This window comes from Monodelphis domestica, chromosome 3 (genome assembly GCF_027887165.1).
Source record: "Monodelphis domestica isolate mMonDom1 chromosome 3, mMonDom1.pri, whole genome shotgun sequence".
Taxonomy (NCBI): Eukaryota; Metazoa; Chordata; class Mammalia; order Didelphimorphia; family Didelphidae; genus Monodelphis; species Monodelphis domestica.
In genome coordinates this window covers 40,377,171-40,400,847 of record NC_077229.1, presented here as the reverse complement: position 1 = coordinate 40,400,847, position 23,677 = coordinate 40,377,171, and the positions used below count along the sequence as shown (strand labels likewise).

Here is a 23,677-nt window from a genome sequence, read left to right as displayed (position 1 = left end):
GAGATACTGAGCTCTTAGTTTGACAAAGATGTGTTGGCTTTTATTTTGGGGGACTGGATTTGAGATTTGAAAAAGAAAACGGAGCTTACCTTCTGTCAGTAGCAATTCTAAGATGAATTTGGAAAGAACTAGGCAATCAGGGGAAAGTGACTTGCCTGGAGTCACACAGCTAGGATGGACTTGGGATTTCATGAGGGAAGAAATTCCTTCCACCAGCATAGCTCAGGACCTACAGAGGTGTCTGGGGGCCTTCAAGTAATGACTTGTCCAGGGTCACATTTTTAGGATGTCAGAGGCTAGACTGGAATCTAGGTCCTCCCAGCTTCTAGGCAGGTCCCTCACACTTATACTCTGTTGCCTTCTCATCTTACTTATAAATTTATCATTATTTTAATTATCTTGAGTATATGGCCATAATGAACTAGTCAGAAGGCTTGAGTTCAAATTGAGAAATGCAGAATCTTTCTAGACTTGTTTCCTTATTAAAAAAAATAAGGGGGGGCATGTAGAGGGCACATTGGATAGAATGCCAGGTTTGGAGATGGGAGGACCTGTGTTTCAAATCTGACCTCAGAAACTTCTAGCTGTGTGATCCTGGACAAGTCATTTAATCCTGATTGCCTACCCCTTGCCCTTCTTAGAGTAGTTTCTAAGATAGAAAGTAAGAGCTAAATAATAATAATAATAATAATGAAGGGGTTAGAATGATGCCTCTAAGGCCCCTTCTACTTCTAAAACTATGATTCTGAGCCCAGGGATGGAATTGGTTAGAGAGGACTTTATGCTGTCCACAATCCTGGTGAAAATAAGGAAATTGTTCATTTCTAAAGTGCAAATATTATTTCCATTTTGATTTGAGGCTCAGAATGGTCAATCAAATAACATTTATTGTTTTCTTACTTAAGGTGCATTGCCTCTGATTACATAGTTAATATATGCTGGGGAGTCAATTTGAACTCAGATTTCCAGGTCCTTATCTTTCTACTCTGCTCAGAGTTGCTTGAAAGCTAGAAGGGTGGCCCTGGAGCAGTCTTATAATAATTCAAATAATTAACCTATATAGTGCTTTAAAGTTTGTAAAGTGCTTTATAAGTATTATCTCATTGATGTTCATAACAACCCTAAGAGGTAGGTGCTATTACCCACTTTACAGAGGAGGGTAAGCAACTTTCCTGGAGACCAACCCCACTGCCTCTCCAAAGACTTTATTCTCTTTATTTTCTTTCTCTCTCCCTCTCCCTCTCCCTCTCCCTCTCTCTCTCCCCTCCACCCCTCATCCAGTCCTTTTCTTTTCTATATTACTAAAGTCACCAATTCTGGCCAATCCTGAAGAGTTTAAGAACTTCAACATGGAAAGTCAGGATGTCTTGGCACATGGGTAATCTGGTTACACTAGACAGTACACTAAAGAATCTCAATCATGAGCCAGAATTGTAATCTGGGGAAATCTAGCCTTAACATGGAATAGGAGCCATTCTTAGAAGCCCTGGAAAAAATCACTCAGTGTGGGTGAAAATGTTGTTAACTAGCCACCCCCTCCCTTTCCACACCCCTCCCCAAATATATGAGTGTGAATGGTGGAGAATCTGTGCTTGTAGTATCTTCTCCATCTCAAGGACACATGAAGAAGGTTTATTGTGATGTAGAGCACCCCAGAGAGGGACAAGCTTTTTCTTTGTGGTGGCACTATTATTAAAATCAGAGAGAGGAAGCTGAGAGACAGAAAGACATACAGAGATAGAGAGAGAAAAGAGGAGAGAGGAGAAGTAAAGATAAGAAGAGAGAGGAAGATAGAGAGAAAGAGAGAGAGAGAAGAGAGAGAGGGAGAGATAGAGGGAGGAAGGGAGAGAAAGGGAGAGAGAGATAGAGGGAAGGAAGGAGGGAGAGAGAGAGAGAGAGAGAGAGAAACCCACCCAGCACTGTATCCAGGCGACACATGTAATCTGTTGCTGTCATACATACCCTTTCCCGTAAGACAGCAGGTCCCACTGGGAGAAGGGGCGAAGTGGAATATTTTATCAGCTGTGTACATATGTACAAGAGCCTGGTTGAAAAGCAAAACCTCTTTTTTCCTCTGAATAGGAGGAAAGAGGGAGGGACAAAGAGGTGGAGGGTATAGGAGGGAGCTTATCTACATGGGGTGAACAACCAGTTTGTGCCCAGTGGACAATATTTCCACCCTTTCAGTCAAGTGCAGAAGGGAAAGTCCACATGGATGAATGCTTTAAGTGACATAGGATAAGAAAGCTCTGACTTCTAATGAAAAAAAAAGGAATCCATTTGACATTTAATAACAACAAAAATAGACATTTATTTATCACTTTAAAAGCTTTACACAGATATTTATACATACTCGTTTATTTGATCCCCACAACAACTCTGTGAGGTAGGCATTGTTTTTAAGTCCCATCTTACAAAGGAGGAATCTGATCTCCTTTGACTTGCATTGCAAAATGAGTGTCATAGGTGGGATTTGGGGTCTAGGTCCTTCCCCTGACCCCCACGCCCAGTGTTCTATTCACTTAATTTGCTTATTTTTTTTTAATATAAGAGAGAATCCTTTAGGGTTTGAACTTGTTCCATGAACAGGGTCCATACCTTGGCTTAAAGGGCCATATCCAAAAATGTGAATTTCAAGACCCCATTTTGCTCTTCTTGCTGGTGACTGCTTTCTCAGTGTTGGTGTGATTAGGGGGCCCAAAATGGCGACCACAGATTAGCCAGCTATGTACCTTTTATATCTCTCTCCTATTTTTCCTTCTTCTTCTCCCTCTTACTTTTGATTTAATAAATTATTAATCTACAGCCAATCTCCTAATTTTAATTCTTACATTGCTAACAGACTTTTTTTTATCCCGGGAGTAAATTCCTCTCTGTAAAATCAGTTTCCAAGGGTGGGGCTCCAAGTGGGGAGGCTGTGTGGCTCTTGAGTTGAGAAACTTGGTCTTCTACACCTGTTTCTGGAAGAATGGCCTCTGGAGGCTGAGGTGGGTTGAATTTGGATTGTAACAAGCAAAAATGGCCTCCTCTTCATTTCAAACAAGTCAGGGGCTGGAAGATAGGAAGGGACCAGAGTCTGGCTGAGGACCAGCTATATACCTAAGAAGCAGAGGTTTAAAAAAAAAGAAAAAGGATGAGATTAGACACCATTATTGATCATAGCTAGTTAGAAAGTGCCCAGCCTTGGAAACAACCATTAGCTCAGTTACCCACCAAGAGAAGCTCTTTCCAACAAGTGACTTGAAAAAAGGGAAGCATGTTTATTACTTGTGCTACCCATGCACCTCTTTGGAGGGCTGGCCCCATCAAAATATTGTGTTTTGGTGAGGTTGAAAGAAAAGCACCCCAGCATGGCTGAAACTGACAGGACAGAGAGGTCTGTTCTGGGCGATCAGCAGAAGCGGCTGGTCACTCTAAAATCCTAACCCACGAGCATCTCTCCAAATAGGCACATGTATGAACAGGTCTGGGGACAGAACCGAACAACTTCTCGATTAAAACAACCACTCTCCTCCCTGGTTCCCCAAAACATACACAGACAAGCAGGTTGGGGATCTCTCTTTAAGCTCATGAAAAAGTTTGTGGAATTAGAAAAAAATAATAGTAGGAAGAGAGAGAGAGAGAGAGAGAGAGAGAGAGGAGAGAGAGAGAGAGAGAGAAGAGAGAGAGAGAGAGAGAGAGACAGAGAGAGAGAGAGAGAGAGACAGAGAGAGAGAGATAGAGAGAGAGAGAGAGAGAGAGAGAGAGAGAGAGAGAGAGAGAGAGAGAGAGAGAGAGAGAGAGAGAGAGAGAGAGAGAGAGAAAGTGAGGCAAAGCAGGATGGAAAAATGAGAGGGGGAAAAAAAAGAAAAGAAAAAAAGAGAGGTGGAAACGAGTGAGCCCATCTGGGCAATGCATCACATTGAAATTGTCCCGCATTAAAAATTCACCAGCCAGTGAATTTTCAAGGGATTTGTAGTAATTAGATGACAAAATGCCTGCAAATCTCAGGCTTGCCAAAGATGTTACTCAGGGGTCAAAGACTCCACACTCTCGGCTGGGTAATTTGTAAGTGTCAATCACACACAGCCATCAGAGAGAAGGAAAAGATCTAAACCGCGGAATTCTAAGTAAGTCCAATGTTCTTGCCTTCAGCCACCCCCATCGGCTGCTATCATCTCCCCTTCACTCCATCCCCCCTCTCTCCCCCCCACAATCACCTTCCTCTCTTTTTATCAGAGGCACAGACCGTCTGTGGCTTCAGGAGGGACTTGGAATGGAGCTGGCCATAGTTGAACCCAAGTTTGTAACTTCTCTCTTTCCCCAATGGATTTTTTTTTTTGGTGCTGCTTTAAGATTTTTTCTTTATTTAATATAATTTTATTATTTCCCCTCCAAAGAATAATAATCTATTTTCTGTCCCTTTTTCACTAGGAAAAAAAATCCCTATTCAATTTTTAAAAATTCAGAATCTTTGCATGTTTTATTATTCAGCTTTTTTTGCTCTGCCTCCCCCCCAACCCCCAGAGACTAAAGGTGATTTTCAGGAGAGCACACTACTGACCAAAGGACAATTCAATGGGTTTCTACTATTTCTTAGGATCATCGTTTCAAAGCCTGATGAATATCTGGAGAGCACTGTATCCAACACATCTCTGTATTCCAAATGAGGAAGCTGAGGCCCAGGAATGGTCACAGAGCCAGAGTATGAATGGAATCAATCAATCAGCATTTATTAAGCACCTACTACATTCTAGGTTGGGCACCTAGGTACCACGAGATACCATGACAAAAACGAAAGCATGCGTGCCCCTGGGAATCTGACATTCAAGAAGAGGTGGGCTTCTTCAACTGGGGTCCAGGAATTGAAAAAAAATTATAACTTTTTCAGCATAATTGGCATCTTTTGTAATATTGTGTACTTTGGGCCTCTAGAAACATGATTCTGAGAAGGCATCTATAGGTTTCACCAGACTGACTACCCAATGAATGGGTCTAGAACATAAATAAGGGGGGGAAAAATCCAGATTTTGTTGCCTAGCTTCCAATTCAGGGCTCTGCCCTTAGCATCAGTCTGCTTATGTCCCCACTGTACCCTCTATCCAGGCAACAGGCCAACTTGTGAATCCCAATCACAAGATTAACAATATTACTAATCAATACTATTAATAATTATCAATAATGACATTTGCTTAGTGTTTAATTCTTGCAAAGTGCTTCATGTAGTCTAATCTGACCCTCATATTATCCCCAGGGGGTTCAGTGCTCCAGGTAATATTAGGGAAACTGAGGCTCATTAAAAGCGGAGTTAGAGGTAGGATTTGAACTGGATTCTTTCCTGACTCTGATGCCTGTGCCCCACCCCCTTTGCTATCAGAATTCATCTGACCCAAACCCCTTACTTGATGGGAAACTCTATTATATTAAGGGTCAGGTGTGCCTGTGACCATTAAACAAGGGGTCAACATTCATTAAGCACCTACTATGTGCATGGCACCTGTGTTGAGTCAGTCTCCTGACCCGTGTCCTAGAGAGATGCTCTTGCCATGCCTAGACTTTTTGTTTGAAATGGCATAGGCTGGGAGGGGTGAGGGAGAGGGGAGCCAGGAAATGCTCACATTTGATGCTTTGCCCCTGGGCACATGCCATAGTTTTCAAGGGGAGGATCTCATTTCATTCACTCTTTCTGATTAAAAATTTTTCTGAAGGGAATAATGGGTTGGGGGCCTCCCAAAGGGAGAGTGTCTGTCATTACATGTTTTCCAGGAACTCTTGGCTTGCCTGGAGCATGGGTTGAAAGCCAATGTTCTCCAAAGTTTCCTCTTGCCATTGCTGCTGCAGCCTGCTCCCCCCCTTCTCCCGTATACCAGCTGAGGCTGGGCAGAGCCTTCCTTGACTATATGCCAGTGCCTGTCAATCTCCAGTCTGGGACACAGGCCTGGAGGTGGGGGGTGGGGGTAGCCCTAAAAAGCCACTCGATCAACTACTTCATTTGACAGATGAAGAAACTGAGACCCAGAAAGAAGGGACTTGCTTAATGATAGACCCCATCCTCCTCGAGTAAAACCCCCAGAAAAACAAAGTCTTCCAAGTACCAGATGATGGAAACCACTTGTTTCATCATCAAATTCCAACTGAGCAGAAGCCTGCCGCTGGATGTTTAGCATGTGTGTGGCATCTCTTGGTTTATATGACCCCGATATAAGACGATGAAGATTTAGACACAAAATGAATTAAGGGGCGAAGCTTTGCTTTATAAAAGAACTCAGGATAAGATCATCTTCCCTTTCCCTCAGTCCCTGCTAGCAAGGTGCCAGGGTGGAGATGGGAAGACCTAAGTTCATTTCTGGCCCCAGACACTCATTAGCCTCACTAATAAAGAAGATAGACTAGAAAAAATGGTCTCTAAAGTTCCTCTTAGCCCTAGTTTTACAATCCAAGTCATGGGTAGTTGGCCATTTGTGTGTGTGAGTCTATGTGTCCATATATCTACATATATGTATACATATATAACATATACATGCACTCCCCTCTCTCCCTCTTTCTCTCCTTCCCTCCCTTCCCCTCTCCCCCTCTCCTCCTTCTCTCACTCTTCTTCCTCCTCCTCCCTCTCTCTGTATATTTATATTTCAGATGAATGCCCATCTAATCTCTTTCTTGGTTAATATTTTTTTGGGGGGAGGAGGGAGCCCACATCACAGTGATAGGTGATCCTGACTATCTACCCTTCATCCCAGTTTGGTGCTTCCATCACTAAACCTTTCCTACCAGGTCTAACTAAGGGGGGGGGGGGGGGGGGGATTTACTCAAGGGGAAAATGAGAAACTGGCTGGTGTTTCTTGGGAAGTGCCGGACAAGTCCTTTTGAGTGCCCACGTAAAACTCTCTTCAGTGCTAGATGAGGAAGAGTAATAGTGAGTCCTCCGACCTGCAGGCGAACACAGGCGGCACCAAATGAATCCTTTCCAGGCTGCCGGGGATATATCACAAAGACTAAGCTCTCCGCTTCTAATACAATAAAAATTATTAACAACAACAACAAGTTGAGGTCATCCATTCTCCAAGGCCCTCATGAATATCTCTAGCCTCCACTGCTTGGCTTGGAGGGCCAGATTCCATGGCCCACCAGCAAAAGGGACAGCCTGGACAGAGGAAAAGACACGTGCCAACTCAATTTTGAGGACAGGGGGGTCCATTCCTACCTTTATTGCTTACTCCTGTGACCTTAGGCAAGTCACTTATACCCATTTGGGACTCATCTATAAAAAGTTAGTTTACTGTTATAGTAAAAGTTAGTTTCCTCATCTGCAAAATAAGGGAGTTAAAACTGGACAGCATATGAGGTCTCTTCTAATTCCAGATCTATGGGACTATGGGAAGAGCACTCTATTTGGGATCAGAGGGCCTGAGTTCAAATCCCCACTCTGCTATTCATTACCTGTGTGAACATGGGCAAGTCAGTTCTCTTTTGGGCAGGGCTGGGGATTCTCTCTATAAAAAGAGAGCATTGGGTTAGATGGCCTTCACTGACATTTACATAGATTTCCCTTTGGCTTTAAAGTTAACAAAACTCCTTCTATCCCCAACAAAGAACTGCTGCTAAGGAACTTGCTGTGTGATCTTAGAAAAGTCACTCATCACCACCTCATTGAGGCGCCCGTATGCCCGTTGGGTTTGGTGTTACCCAGTGCAGGTAAACATGGACTCTGATGTAAAGAAAGAGGAAGGGATCTGTCCAGGGTCACACCTGGTAGGTGGAGAAGTTAGGAATGGAACTCCAGTCCCCTGACTCCGTCCATGACCAATGCCTGGTCGCCATACTGTCTCCATAACTATAATCTCAGTGGACAGGAGGAACTTGGGCAGAGGAAAAAGATCTGTGAGTTCTTTTGTTCTGGGGGGATGCCATATGAGGGGGGACAAAAGCCCTTTCAAAACTGGGGTGGGCTCCATGGGAAAAGCAGGAGAGATTTAGTTTGAAGTCCTGCAGGTAAACCCCAACTCAGACATTTAGTAGTTTTATAGCTGTGGACGAGACGCTCGACATAGTTGGGTCTCTGTTCCCTCAGCTGGACGATGAGGGGGCTGGATGATCGGTGACCTCGAAGACCCCTTAAAGATGTAGATAAGGTAGCCATTCAGCATTTCCCAAGTCCTTGAGGCACAAAGAGAACAATAAAGGAAGTAAGATGCTTCCTCTGCCTTTTGGGAGAACCAGACTGATGGTTTGTGCCTGCTGCTTCCAGGTGCCATGCGCTGCCCCTAAGAAAACTTGGACCGTTTCATGTTGTGAAGGCTCATGGGATTTCCACGAGGCTGCAAATCTTCAGTGACAGAAAACTGAGGCATGGAATTAAGTGGTGTGCCCATTGTCACGTTAAGAGTTAGTAGCAGACTTATTTCTTAAATCATCGGGTAGTGTTTGGAAGGCAGGAACTCCACTCCTGGGACTGCTGCTAAGGAACCTGCTGTGTGATCTTAGAAAAGTCACTCATCTTCCCTGGTCCTGTTTTCTCATGGGTGAAGTTTGGGGTGGGTGAATGGTCTTTAAGGTCCCCTTCAGCTCTGACCTTCTATGTCATCAGGACCCCTCCAGGCTGCCCTTCAGGTCCCAATACAGAGCTAGCCTTTGTGGAGTGGCCGCTTCTGCCAAGGCAGCAGAGCAGGTAGGGAAGTGGGCTGCTACATGCCCCTCACCTGCCCATGCCTCAGCTGCTCCATCTGCCCCCTGGAGACGGGGCCGCTGGCTTGTTGGTGCCCGCCTGATGTCAAGGCTGCAGGCGTGGGTGATCCCGTGCTCGAGACATCCCAGCCTTCGGGTCGACACGCACTGGGTCTTGTAGCGAATGACAGGCAGCTGACCTTAGTCACCTCCCTGGCGTTCGGTGACTGCCAACTACCCTTGGACTTCTCCTATTAGAAAAATAACCTGTCGCTGGAAGACAACCCGTGTGGTTTGGGGAGGCTGCTCAGCGAGTCGGAACACCTGGAGGACATCTGTGGAGGGTGGGTACTCTAGTCAGTGTACTAAGCAGCAGTGACCATGTCCTTTAGTAGGGAGAACACGGTTCTTGTGATGGGTGTGAAGGTGGCGTCACCCTGACTATCCACACTAGGAACACCCTCGTCGGTCACTGTGAGGATACAGACCTCCCCATTCCCGACGGCTACATTTTGGGAATACAAGCAGTTACTCTGCCTCTCCCAGATGCAGAAATGAAGCCCCCCTGGACCCTCAGAATGAAAACAGATTCCTTCAAGATGTGTCCTCTTCCCTCCTGAGATTACTTGTAAAAATTCTATGAAATGAGAAGGTCAGGAAGGATCATAAGGCCACAGATGTAGAGGTGGAAGGAACTCAGAAGCCACCTTTACAAAAAAAGAAACTGAGGCTAGGGAGAAGAAGTAATTTGGCTCAAGGTCATAAAATAACTGTCAGAGGTGGGATTTGAACTCGAGTTTTCCAATTCCAAAATCAGTTTCTTTTCTTTCTTTTGAAAACAAAACAAAAACATCTCCTTCTGTCTTAGTCAATATTGTGTATTGGTTTCAACGCAGAGGAGCAGTAAGGGCTAGGCAATGGAGGTCAAGTGACTTGTCCAGGGTCACTTAGTTAGGAAGTGTCTGAGGCCAGATTTCAACCTTGGATTTCTCATCTCTAGGTTTGACTCTCAATACACTGAGCCATCTGGCTGCCCCTTGAGCTGTCTTTTCAATTCACCATATTGTCTAGATGATCTAAACCTCACAATTTAAATGGAGAGTTCTGGTGCACGTCAAGTGACTTCTGATACACAAAGTGTCCCCAAAGCCTCACATTAATCGATCGAAGCTCCATATTGCCTTAAGACTTGGAGGGACGGATGTCTTGAACCCACATTCATTTCAGAAGTTCCCTTTCAAGAACACATTTCTTCCCCAAAATGGGCTTCTTCCCAATCGGAAGCATGATGGCTCTGACTGATTCAATCGATAAACATTATGGACTGACTATATGCCAGGTGCCTATGAAGCACCTATTATGTGGCAGGTGCTAGGGATACACAGATTAAAAAAAAATGACAAAGACTTAGAGTTGGAAGGGATCTCAATGCCACTTAATCCCACAGTCTCATTTTAGAGATAAGTAAACTGAGGCATCTAGGTGGCGTAGTGGATAGTGAGGGGCTGGAGTCAGGAGAACTCCTTTTCCTAAGTTCAAATCCAGCCTCAGACACTTACTGGCTGTGTGACTCTTAGTAAGCACTTAACTCTGCCTTCCTCAGTTTCTTAATTTGTCAAATGAGCTGGAGAAGGAAATGGGAAACCACTTTGCCAAGAAAACTCCAAATGGGGTCAGAAATAGTTGGCCACAACTGAAAAAAAAGACTGAACAACAACTGAGGCCCAGAAAGGTGATCTGGGTCTTCCTTTTGGCCAAAGAGTCAGGAGTTAGTGAGAAATGCAGCTGGGGTTCAAAGCTTGGTCCTTTGCCTGCAATCCTGGCCATCTTTCCATCCTCAAATCCTGCCTTCCAGAGTGTGGGGGAATGGAATATGCTTCTAACATAGTGCCTGAACATGCTGATGTGGACAAGTGGATGGAGGGTGATGAGAGATTCAGGCAGGGATAGAAGAGGAGGAAGAGCCTGCCTCGGCGAGGACTGTGAGAGAGGAAGGGCCTGTCATGTAGGGAGATACAGTTTGAATCAGCTTTTCTCCCTCGGGGACCTGATGGCTAAGTATGATTGTTCCCCAAGGGTGCCATGCCCAGGTCCCAGGTCCAGCTCAAGCTGACTGCCAGATCAAAGGCCCCAGTGGAGCAGGAAGGGGAAGAAAGAAAGGGAGAAGCTGCTTATTTAAGGCAAATGTCCCAAAACAATTAGGGAATGCAGTAAAGAAAGTAGCATTATACAGGCAAGGTAAAGGATTAAGTATGATTTATCCTGTGCTAATCCCCCCTAAGTACTGTTAAAAACACAAACATAGCTCTCCAGTCTGACAGGGAGAGGAAACACCCTGCCCCAGCATGCTGGAGGCAAGGGAAGCCTAGAGATGGGGTGGGGGGGGTCTTATGGGGGTCCTTTCACTGAAAGACTCTGCCCCCATCCCATCAGCTCTTCCTAGACTGGCACCCACAACACTTTCCTTGAGGGCAGCGACTGCCTATTTTTTTAAATCTTTAGTGTTTAGCACATAGTAGGTGCTTAATAAATGTTGACTGATCAGTCACTTAAGGCTTCTAAGTTTGGGTTCTCTTCTTTGCTTAAGCCTCCAAGGGGTCCGGTTGGAATCAAGTGCTGAGTCATCTCCTGGGACCCAGTCTTGGGTCTGCCACTAACTAGCTCTGATCTTTTATGGGCAAGGAAGTCATTTCCTTGGGCCTCAGTGTAGGCCTCATCTACCGAATGGGGGTTCTGGGAGATTCCTCCATGCTCTCAACATTGCAGGCAGTTATCAGGCTTCCCTGAATCTTACTGACTTATTCTCTTTCCCTCATTCTCTTGGGATGCCCAAGGTGGTTTCTGATACTCTATGCATACATTTATATTATATTGCACCACATCATATATATTATACTGTATTGTATTACATATCATACACTGTAATATATATCATATATTATATTAAATATACTTAGTATATTTCTGAGTCAGAGGAGCTGAGTTCAAGTCCTAGATCTGCCCCTTAATCCCTGTGTGTGATCTTGGGCTTGCACCACTTTAGCTCTTGGTTTCAGTTGGACTCGATGGCCCAAGGATCCTTCTGAAACCTAGATCGGTGTGTCTGTGAATCTCTGGGGGCCTCTTGAAGGTGGGGGAGTGGGCTAGATAATCTCCAGTTCAGAATCATCTCAGATACCATCTAGTTTGATTTAAACTTGGCCAAGGAGCCTCTCTACACACACTCCCTTGAGCGGTCATGGGTGGCTCTTGCCTGAAGAGCTGCGGGAGGGAGAGTCCCTTGTCTCCCAAGGCAGCCCATTCTTTTGGTCGGCTCTGCTCAAGATTGTTTTTCCCCTTCTCAGTATTAAGCTAAAATGTGTCTCTTCTACACGTCCACTGCTGCTGCTCTCATGACTCTCCTCTAGGGAGTCCACTCCCAATACGGCAAACTTCCATTTCCTTGTGCCTTTGAGAAGCCCCTGCCTGCTGCCATCCTTTGGCACCCACAGGAGGCCCAGGGTGGTAGGAAGAGAAAGTCGGAGGACCTTTACTCAAATCCCAGCCCTGCGGCCAGGGTGACCTTGGCCAACTGCCTTAGCCATTCTAGGTCTCAATTTCCCTAACTGTAGAACAAAGGGGTTAGACTAGACAACCTTGGAGGCTCCTCCAGCTCAGAATTTCTAAACAGGTGAAAGTCCACCCACTCCCCTTTGGCCTGGCCCTTGAGCAGGAGAGACAAGCCTCCAGAGGGCACGGATAATGCCCGAGGGGTGTGTATTCTAGCTGCCTCCTCCCATGCCACGCTCTGACGAAAACAACGGCAAGAAGGGCCATAAATCACTCCGCTGCCTGGCTAGGGCTGGCCACATCTGCCCAAACATCTAGGCAGAGGGCTCTGGCCTGGTTGTGCCCCATGGATGGGGGGGGGGTACCAGCCAAGGCTCTGCCCCTGCCCCTCTCTGGCCCCCCCCCCATCTGAGCTGTGTCCTGTGCTCTGGGGGGCCTGGGGGCAGGCACCTCGCCGGGCTGGCTCCGCTTGGCAAGTTTCAGGCATTCCAGTCACATCCTCCCCACACCTGCCCCTGCTGATGCTGGCTGTTCGTCTCTTTCCCCTAGTCCCAGTTTGGGGTGAAAGCCTTCCTTATTAGTCAATCTGGATCCCCATTTACTGCGAATTACCTAGCTTGATTGTTATTCATGAGTGGATAAATCTGAAATCTCAGCCGGCTGCCATGTGATTTCCTCTGTCTCCCGAATGCAGAAGACTCAAGAGAAAACAGGAGGGCTCGCGTAGCCTTGACACGCTGTATCAATCTCCGTAGACAGGGATATCTTTTTGAAAGTGGCTGCCTCGCTGCTATAATTCAATTCCGCGCCGACTGTCAGGGAGATGGCAAAATGGAGGTGCTGGGTGGGAGGGGGTGGGCTCCAGAAAACGAGGGGTTCAGTGGCGGTGGCTGGAGGCAGATAAGGGAGGAGAAGATCCCGAGGTGGGGGTGCACTCGACACCCCCGGCCCCCCTCCCAGTGCTCTCTGAATGCTAACACCACGAGGAAGAGGCAGTGAGGATGTCTGGGATGATGAGAGGATCTGACAGGGTGAGATAGCAGGAGTGTCTGGGGCTGCTGTGGGGTGCCCACTTTGACAAGAGAGGGCAGGGAGGGCTGGAAATTGGAAAGGAACTGGAGTCTGGTGAAACCTCATTATACAGAAAATGTGAGGGACAGGGGTGGGGAGAGAACAGGAGCCCCAAACAAACTCAGCTGCAAATGCATACAGCTTGAACTAGACAGCAATGCTGGGGGCTCATCTGATAGCCTTATCGAGAAACAATGGGCTAGCATGGGAACTGGAGATTTGGCAGTCCAGGCTTCCCGTGATGAGCTATCCCAGATCCCAGCTACTGAGTTTGGGCCGCAACCTGGAAGGTCACAGGCCAGAGGGCTGGAAGGGCCCTTAGAACCCGCTGAGAAAACAGCTCATTATTAGAGAGAGGAGGAGAGGGCCAGGAAAGGGAACTCACCAGGCTCAGGTCACCCTGGCAGTCAGTCCAAGTGCTACATGCTAGGCTTTGTGCTGAAGGGTCCGAATACAGTCTCTGCCCTCAGCGAGTTCATATTCCATCTACAATGGGCTCACTACTATACATAGACAAGATACATACAGAGGCGATGGAAGCCTGAGAACAACAGCAATCAGGAAGATTCAATTCACCTTTCAAGTTAGAATTTGATTTTTAAGAGCAGGGAATTCTGGGTTTGAGCCCAAGTCTTGATTTCCAAATTAGGGGTTCCTTCTACTATGTGGTCACTGACTATCCCCAAATCAGCTGAAAGATGAGATTTCTTTCAGGAGAAAAACATGTGACTCATCCCATTCTTACAAGAGCCTGAAGGGTGGTCCAGGTGGTGTTGAAATAAGCATCTACTGGGATGTCCAAAACACTGGGAAAGAACTGAGGAGACCCACATGTTGATCAACCAAGAAGGTGCCACAGTGCTAGACAATAATAATGATGACAGTGATATTATAATTGATAGCTAATATTTGTAGTGGATATAGGTGGCCCTTAAAGACATAAAGACCCAGGTTCCAATCCTGGCTTTGACACTCATTTTTTTTAACCCTTACCTTTCATCTTAGAATCAATATGAATGTATTGATTCTAAGGCAGAAGAGTGGAAAGGACTACGTGAGTGATGGCGGACCTTTTAAAGGGGAGGGTAAAGTGAAAAATGTCCTCAGATGCCAGCCTGGCCCCTTGTCCCTCTAGATTTCTAGTAACAAACTCTGTACTGGATCGATGATGTGCAAGCCCACAGAGAGGGCTCTGAGTGCCCTATCTGGCATGTGTGCTATAGGTTCGCCACCATGGGGCTAAGCAATGGGGTTAAGAGACTTCTTAGGGCCACACAGCTAGGAAGTGTCTGAGGTCAGACTTGAACCTAGGACCTCCTGCCTCTAGAGAGGCCTGCCTCTCTATCCACTGAGCCACCCAGCTGTCCACACCTTTGGCACTTAATAGCTATGTGCACAGCCAAGTGTTTTAACTTCTGAGCCTGAGTTTCTTCATGTGTAAAATACTATTTTTTTAGTATTTTACATTTATATATTATATAGTTATTATCTATTACATTTATATATAAATATTACTATTTATTAGTAAAATACTACTAGGATACTAAAACCTGCACCTATTCACAAGGGTTGTGAGAAAGCTCTAATGAAAACAATGTGTGCAAAGGACTTGGCAAATAGTACCATATTAAATAAACATGGAAGATAGCAACTAAGATAATAAGTTTCAGTTTGGCCATGCAATATTGTTCCATTGGGGGGAGGAGGGCTAGGTAGGAAAGTCTTAGGGTGGGAAGCCTTGTGCCAGTGCAGATCAGTGGGTGTATGAATGTTGGCTGCATCAACAATAACCCTAATTTCATCTAGCCTTGTGATAGTTCAATTCAGGGCTGAGAAAGTTCCCCCACAGAAAGAGATCTGTAATATAAACTATTCTTTACTATCTGCTAGGAAACTCTCTCTCTCTCTCAATATAGACTGGGAACAATTTTACCACTCAGTACTGGAAAGGATAAGAAAGTTGTCCAGGGTCACACAGTCAGCACAAATCAAAGGCAAGATTTAAACCAAACCCACTTTGTCTCTAAAACTAAACCTCAAGCTAATATGCCACACTGTATTTCAATAATAATAATAATAATAATAATAATAATAATAATAATCTTTTTTTTTGGAGCTATTTTTAAAAGACTACAGCACTGACGGACCTGAGCAGTTGGCCAAAATTCTCTGGGCCACTTGGTATGAATGGGAGCTAGGATGGACTAGGGAACACAGGAGAGACAAAGAGAGCTGAGCCCTCCAAGTAAGAGGAAATTAGATTGCCAGAGCTGGTTTCCACCTGGGTGCCTGGAGAAAGCCATCTGAGTCCCTTGGCAGTGTCTGACACTCCCTGAAGACTGGCTGAGAACAACAGCAATCAGGAAGATTAAATTCACCTTCCAAGTTAGAATTTGATTTTTAATAGCAGGGGAATTCTGGGGCTCCCCTGGCAAGAAATCTTTGAATATCTTGTTTCCTTGGAGTACAAATTCAGGACTACCTGGGAAGATCCAGGCCTCCCTCTACATACCTGCTCTAGTCCTCATTAGCCTGTCAGGCTGCTGCTCTCCAATTTAGAAAATAGGGGGAGGCTTTTGCTCCTGTGGGACCCCCAATTCTAGGCCTAGAGTATCTAGCAGTATCAACAGGAATAATAATGAAGGGGATTGTGTTTCCAAAGTATCTTTTATTTCCCACAGCTTCAGTTATCTGTCAAGGGTCTTTGGGCCAGGTATGGCAGAACCAATCCTTTAAACTGCTGATTCTTGACTCATAGTCTCACTGTGCTCAAGGGGAATAATTATTGGCCAAAGGGGTTCTCCAAAGGAGAAGGGCCCAGAATCGAATCAATGAGGGAAGCTTCTCTGTGCTCAGCCTGCCATTTTTTCTTGGCCTGAATTCTTAACCTGAATTTGGGGCTGTCTTTCTGTACGTAACGTGGTCTCAAATTCAAGGACAAGAAAAGACCTAGAAGTGATCTGGTCCAACTCACATTTACTGATGCTCAAAAAGACTTAGGAGTAACTTGGCCAAAGGCACAAGGGCAGGAAGTGGTAGAGGCAGCATTCATAGGATGATAGGTTTAGAGCTGGAAGGGATGGCCCTCAGCTGTTGACCTCCTCATTTTATAGATAAGCGACCTGGACCCAGAAAGCTTATGACCTTGCTCAATGTCTAAGTGGCAAAGGTGGTATTTGAATCCAGGTCCTTTGAATCCAAATCCAAAGCTTTTTCATGATACTTCAACTTCTCAGTGTTGCTTTTCTTACAGACTAATGTAAGCTCCTTGATAGGAGGGTCTTGTCTTTATCTTCTCCATACCTAGTTTAGTGGTCTATATCGAGCAGGTCTTTAATAGTTATTTGTAGAAATGAAGTTATTGTGCTCAAGATGGCAAAATGAGCCCATAGAGGAACTGAGATTAGAAAGCAGATCTCCTGAGCCCCAGAGTTTGAAAGTCTTTCCACTGGGTCACATAGTCTTCATCGATCCCCTTTATCAGAGCAGGGAGGCTATCATAAATACTCTTTTACAAGATCCTGAATCATTGTGGAATGTTTGCCTGAGCAGCTGCTTTAGGGACAAATGAGACTTGGGAAACAGAGGGTTGTAAGGTGGAGCCCATGTCATAGGGAAGTTTGGAGAAGAAGGCTAAAATGGAAACTTGGGCAGCCAAGTGGCGCAGTGGAGAGAGCACTGGGTCTGGAGTCAGGAAATTCATCTTCCTGAGTTCAAATCCAACTTCAGACTCTTTCCAGCTGTGTGATCTTGAGCAAGCTGGCCTCAGTTTTCTCATCTGTCAAATGAGTCAGAGAAGAAAAGGCTAAATCACTCCGTGATTTTTGCCAAGAAAACCGCAAATAGGGTCATGAAGATTGGACGTGGCTGGAATAAATGAACGCCAAAAAAATTAACAACAGATACGTAGATTAAGAGCCGGAAGGAACCTTAGAGGCCACCTAGTCCAATCTCCTCATTTTATAGATGAGGAAAGTGAGGATTCTGACAGATGTTCAGTGATCTGCCCAAGACTATGCAGATATTAAGTGGCAGAGCTGGGATGAGAACCCAGGGTCTCTGATCTCAAATACAGTATGTGCTTCCCACTGTACCATGTGGCTGTCTTAATGTAGGGGCTCCCAGACAGAAAGAGGGAGGAAGGGAGGGAGGAAGGAAGAGAGGGAGAAAAGGAGAAAAGAAGGGAAGGAGGGAAGGAAAGAAGGAAGAGAGCTAGGGAGGAGGGAAGGAAGGAAGGAGGAGGGAGAGGAGAAAGAAGGGAGGGTGAAGGAAGAGAGAAGAACAGAGGGAAGGAAGAAAACAAACATATTAAGAACCTACTATAGACCAAGAATATTGCTAAGGGCTTTACAATTATTATCTCATTTGATCATCACAAACCTGGGAGGGAGATGCTGTTATTTTCCTCAATTTGCAACTGAAGAAACTAAGGCAAACCAAGATTAAATGACTTATCCAGTCACACAGCTTCTGAGTATCTGAGGCTGAATTTGAACTCAGTTCTTCCTGACTCAAGGCATGGTGTTCTATCCACTGTGACATTTTGGATGGGAGAGGCCTGCTATGTTCCATAGTTGCCCCTGGGTGGGTCTTGGGGGAAGTGGTAGTTATGGACAGCATGTAGTGACAGTGGTGATGGCTACTGAGAAACAGTGTAGCATAATGGACAGAGATGCTAGCCTTGGTGTTGAAAAGACCTGGGTCCAAATCCTGCCTCAGATATTACTAGCTTTGTGAGCTCTGTTAAATCATGTAACCTCTTGGCCTTGGTTTCCTTATCTGTAAAATGGACAGGGACACGGGCAGACTGGATGGTTTCTCAGGTCCTTTCCAGTTCTAAATCTATGATCTTATGTAGCAATTCTGGAGCTCAGTGGGAATTAAGAGGCACAGCTACTCTGATCCATATGCTATTTGTACATACCTAAAGGACAGAGTTCTATCCATCCAGCCTCTGGGAGTCAGCCCTGAAGGGTTATGTATGTGAATGTAATGCAGTCCAAACAGAGACAAAACAGTTGTGCCCTTGAGAAGCTTATATTCTATTAGGGAGGGGGAAAACCCATACACATATACACAAGGCAATTTGAGGACGAGAACATAACTGGAGAAACTAAGAAAGGCTTCTTGTAGGAAGTGGTACCTGAGGGGAGTCTAAAAAAAGGCCAGAAATTTCAAGAAGGGGAGACCAAGAAGAAGTGCATTCAAAGAACAGGAGCTGGCCACCATTAAGGCTCCCAGATCAATTTCTCAGTTTATGTGTTTTTATGTCCAGGGTGTTTCACTATCTGATGCTCCAAGGGCAATATGGGTTAGGGATCCTCAGGTGCCCATTTGTATGGATTAGGTACCCAAGAATACAAGCCTACAATCTAACTCAGCATTCAGAGAGTAGATGTAAAGACTATTCATCCAGCATTACTGTCGACACGTTGGCACTGAATGTTCCCAAGAGTACAGTCAATGAACTCTCCTTTTTTAAAGGCCCTGCAAACTTCCCTGGTCAAAGACCAACCAAAGGCTGTTTCCCTGGCAAAAGAGACCCCTTTAAATTTCAGAGTCTAATCCCAAATCTTAAACTGCTGCCACCAAAGGTGTTGGCCTTTCACCTACAGGGAGGTTTTAAGGGCCTGAGAATCTCAGAAGATGAAAAGAAGAAGAAAAAAATGGCCATTACTTTCATTAAACCTCCTTGAGGGGAGGACTAACTCCCTTCCTTCCTCCCTTTCCTCTTTCTAGAAGGACCAGAGCAGGAAATCTCAACATTTTTTATGTGACTTCTTTGGATGTCTGGGGTAGCTTATGGACCCCTTCTCAGAATCATGTTTTTTAAATGCTAAAATCAAGTCCGTAGGCTTACATAGGAAGGCAATCAAGGAAAGAAACAAAGATTTCACTTTCCCCTCCATCCTTTTGCATGGGCCTCCTGAAATCTCTCCATAGACACCTATAGCAAACTAGACCCAACCCCTCCACCCCCATCATCAGAATGGGACAAATCCCACTTTTTGTTGGGATCAGATGAGAGAATGTAAGCCAAGTGCTCTGCAAATCCTAAAAGGATATGGGTTTCAATGGTGATGGAGACACAGTGGAGAGTGTAAGCTTGCCCTTTACTCTCCATCCATCCATGTATGTGTGGAGGTGTGGTGGAGGAAGTGGATGGTGAAGATCTGTGATTTCATCCCTGTAGGAGACTCTGGGTATGGAAACCTCTCCCTGCCCATGAAGATCAGCAGCTGCTCTGCAACTTAAAACCTGAGAACTGCCTGAGGCCAACGGAGAGGTGCAGGGACAACTGGTCAGCATTGGCTCAGACCTTTATTGGACTTAATAAATGCATTTTGGATGAAGGAATGAGTCTAGTGGAAAGAGTACTGCATTTGGAGTTGGGACTAGTTCAAATCCTGGCTCTCTGCCTTGGTTTTGTGGCCACTGAACCATCTTCTTCATCTTTAAAGTGGGAAGAACACCCATGGTGTGCCTGTTCTAGAGTTGTTGGGTAGAAGAGGGTTTGTAAACCTCAAGGGTTGTGGATCAGAATATCTTGAGGATGGGAATACAATGTTTGATAGGCTTGGGGCAGACCTTGACACTCACCCTATCTCATTGTTTCTTGTGCCAAGATACTTTTTTCCATCCTCTCTATCTACTCATATCCATCCTTAAATGTTCAAGTCAAGCCTGCTTCCTCTGTGAAGGCTGCTCAGGCTCCTGTGCAACTCCTCTCCCATTCTAAATTTACAACACTTACTGATTGCCTGTACCGTTCATTTGGAAAAACAATAACATGGCACCCTGTGGCAACATATATACTGTTGTATATATATATTTTTTTCCCATGTGCTCGCTCCCAAACTTGTTTATAAACTCCACGAGGAGGGCAGCCAACAGGTGCAGTAGATCGAGCACTGAATTTGGAATCACAAAAAAGACATCTTCCGGAGTTCAAACCCAACCTCACTCACATAGTATTTGGGTGACCTTGAGCAAGTCACCTAACCTTGTTGGCCTCAGGCTCCTCATCTGTAAAATGAGCTAGAGGAGGAAATGGTAAATCACCATTATCTTTGCTAAGAACACCTCAAATGTAGTCATGGATATTTGGAAATGAAGGAAAACAACTAAACAACAAGTGATATAGATGGCATTAAACCTCATGAGGCTGTCATCTACTTCTGGAGAACCCTCTCCTTCATCTGACATCAAAGTGGGGATTCTTTTGTGTGGGGATTGGCTACTGAGCTCCCTTCTAACTCTCAAATACAGTGATTCTTCAGACCTAGCATAGAAATGCTCAATAAACTGATGGAAGGGACATAAGAATTCATATATTTAATCTGATTCCTTCATTTTACAGCACTTGGACAGTGCCTGGCATAGAGTAGGTGCTTAATAAATGTTTACTGATTAGCACAGTGGCTGGCACAGAAGAAGCATTTAATAAAAGCTTGATGACTTGGCTTTTGTGGAGGAAGAATCTGAGGCTCAGTGGGCATTAGATCTTTAAGGGAAGCAGGGATCGGGGGAAGAACAAGAATTGGGGTCAAATTCTGCCATCTGTGCTACCACCCCTGTGATCCTTGGAAGATCATTTTGGTTTCACTTCCCTCCTTTGTGAAATGAAGGGATTTAAGCAAATTATCTCTAAGGTGCCTTCGACATTCAAGTCTGTGAGCCCTTTAGGCAGGATGGTACAATGCAAGAAAAATTGTTGGGGAACTCCTATCCTGGCCCCCTTCTCTCCTCTTTTGGGTGGGCATCGGGACTTCTGGACTTTTGGATTGGGACTCCATGTAGGCCCTTATAACATCATGCAATTGCCTGAAGGGGCTCCCAAACACAAATTTCCTCCTACCCCAGTCCATCCTCTAATTAGCTTTCAAAGTGATCTTTCTGAAGGAGAGGATCTCCCTAATGTGATCTCTAATTCAGTAAATACTAGAGGTTCTCTATCAGCTTCAGGCTCAAATATAAAAACCTCAGTCCGTTTAGCATTTGAAGCCCTTCAAAGCCTGACTGACCTTGGGCCTCCCTCCAAGTTTTCTTATATTTTATAACTCACCAGTAGCTGTGATACTGGTCTCCATATCTTTGTAATTCTAGTGCTTTCCTCTGTGAATTATTTCTAATTTATTTTTCATATGGCCAGTTTGTTTTGAGTCATTTCAGTCATGTCCATTTCTTCATGATCTTGTTTAGGGGTTTTCTTGGCAAAGATCCTGGAGTGGTTTGCCATTTCCTTTTCCACCTCATTTTACAGACAAGGAAACCAAGGCTAATGGGGTGAAGTGACTTGTCCAGGGTCTGAGGCTGGATTTGAACTCAGGAAGATGAGTCTTCCTGATTCTAGGCCTGGTGCTCTACCTCTTGTGTACTGTGCCACCTAACTGCTCCATGTATAGCTTGGTTGTACCTAGATGTTTTTATGTTGTCTTCCCTCAATTAGATCGCAAACTCTTCAAGGGCAAGGCCTGTTTTATAAACGTTTTTCATCTTTCTTTGTAGTCTCAGTGCTTAGCCTAGTGACTGGCAGTTAAATGATTTCTCACTTCTTTACCATGCTCCTTGGAAGATATTTCCTCCCTATCTCCAACTCTTTCACCTTTCTTTGCTCTATTGTCTTCTTCCAGTAGAATGTAAGCTCCTAGAGGGCAAAGACTATCTTTTTGCTTCTCTTTAGTGTCCTTGGTGCTTAGCACAGGGCTTGGCACAAAGTAAGTACTAAAGAAATATTTGTTGCTTTGCCTGGGCATTTCCTTCCACCTGGTTCAGCCACTGATCTGGTGTGGGACCACCAGCCAAGTCATGACTCCATTTTTCATCCTTGATTTTTTACTAGTAAAATGAGGAGGGGGTGGATTCTTTTCTCTCTTGGTTCTAAAGTTCTATGGCTCCAGATGGTCACCAAGCTGCTCTCCTATCCCAGGTTGTGATCCCTGAATCTCAAGGTTTGAATATGGTCCCTTGGAAAGCCCAGCACACATAAAGGGGAATGTTCTCTGAATCCACCAGCAGTGAGAGAAGATGGAGTAGAAATCTGAATTTTTCTGGTGCCAGTGATTCTCTTCATTCCAGCATTTAAGAGATCTAAGAAATTCTGATAGGAATCCTCCTTTGCTAAGCCTTTTATTGAGTGCCTACTACGTATCAAGTACCATGCTAGAGGCTGAATATATAGACAGGGAAGTAAGTCAGTCTGTCTTTGGGATGCTTATATTCTACTGGGAAAGAATTGGGATTTTTTAGAATCGATACTATATATTGGTTCTAAGGCAGAACAACAGTAAGGGCTAGGCAACAGAGGTTAAGCAATTTGAACAAGGTCACACAGTTGAGAAGTATCCAAAGTCATGTTTGAACCTAGGACCCTGTTCTCTAGGCCTGGCTCTCTAGCCACTGAGCTATCCCTGAGAAAGTCTACTTTTAAAGAATAAGCAAATGTTTCTCTTTTTTCTTAGGGAGCTCAGAGGCACTTGCTGTTTCCAGCTCTACATGACTACCTTCCCCCCGTCAAAAAAAAAATTGCTTATTTTTGGCTGAAGCCCAAGGATAGGACATTCCAACCCCAAAAGATCATTTGCACAAAAGCTGCAATTAAGCCAAAGTGAGGGGTTATTAAGGAAGCCAGAATGAATTCTCTGTAAACAGCATAATTAGATTGCAACGTCCCTTTGATTTAGCCACTAAGTCACAAGGACTTATTGCCTAGTGGATGGTGCTGGAGCAATACTGCTTCCTTGGGGTCTCTGATGGTAAGGGCCTCGGTCCTTGGAATATTTATTTGGACAGAGCAAATAGCAAAGGGGGGGGGGGTAGCTACTCTGCTGGAGTACCTCCTATACCCTGCTCCCTCCTTGCAGTCAGGCTGTGGAGATAAATCAGGGCTGATCTGGGATAACAAAGAGGTTGTGTTCCAAAGCAGAATGGGGGGCATCTTTAAGCAAAACCTGGATTACCACTTGTAAAGCAGAATATAGTATTTGTAGATACTGAGATGAGAGAGCACCTCAGAGGCCATCTAATTCAACCCCTTGATTTTACAGATAAGGTTAATCGACTTCCCCAGAGTCACATAGACAGGAAGGATATGAAGGCACATCTTTTCTATGATTGGTAAGGTCATCCTGGAACCTCCACTTTCAGGAAAGACTCAGGCTGGCATCACTCACTCATTCACTCTTTGCCCATATTTGCTGTGATTTCTCCACTAGGCAGCAGCCTTCCTACTTTGGAAGATCCCTCTGTCCCAGGGTCTGCTCCTCCAATTGGCAAGTTCTCCTGGGAATCTGAATTTTGAAGAAGCACTTGGGTAGGCCATGCTCACTCCTTCACTCCTGCCTGGAACATTCTGGGCACTTAATTGATGCTTACTGAGTGCCTGTCTTCTATGGGAAAGCTCCTCTAGAAGCAGGAG

The 23,677-nt window shown here is 45.0% G+C and overlaps 1 protein-coding gene across 2 annotated transcripts in view; it reads right to left on the bottom strand.

Moving 5' to 3' along the window:
- Positions 1-2,279: 2,279 nt before the first annotated feature.
- Positions 2,280-23,677, bottom strand: part of RBM19 (RNA binding motif protein 19) — a 177,309-nt gene continuing 155,911 nt past the window's right edge. Inside the window, exon 25 of one of the 2 annotated variants that reach the window (XM_007489996.3) lies at positions 2,280-3,099. The gene's annotated coding sequence lies outside the window, so the exon portion shown is untranslated. Of the gene's footprint in view, positions 3,100-15,908; positions 17,039-23,677 lie in introns of those variants that run through there. The other variant, XM_007489999.3, reaches the window with a different exon arrangement.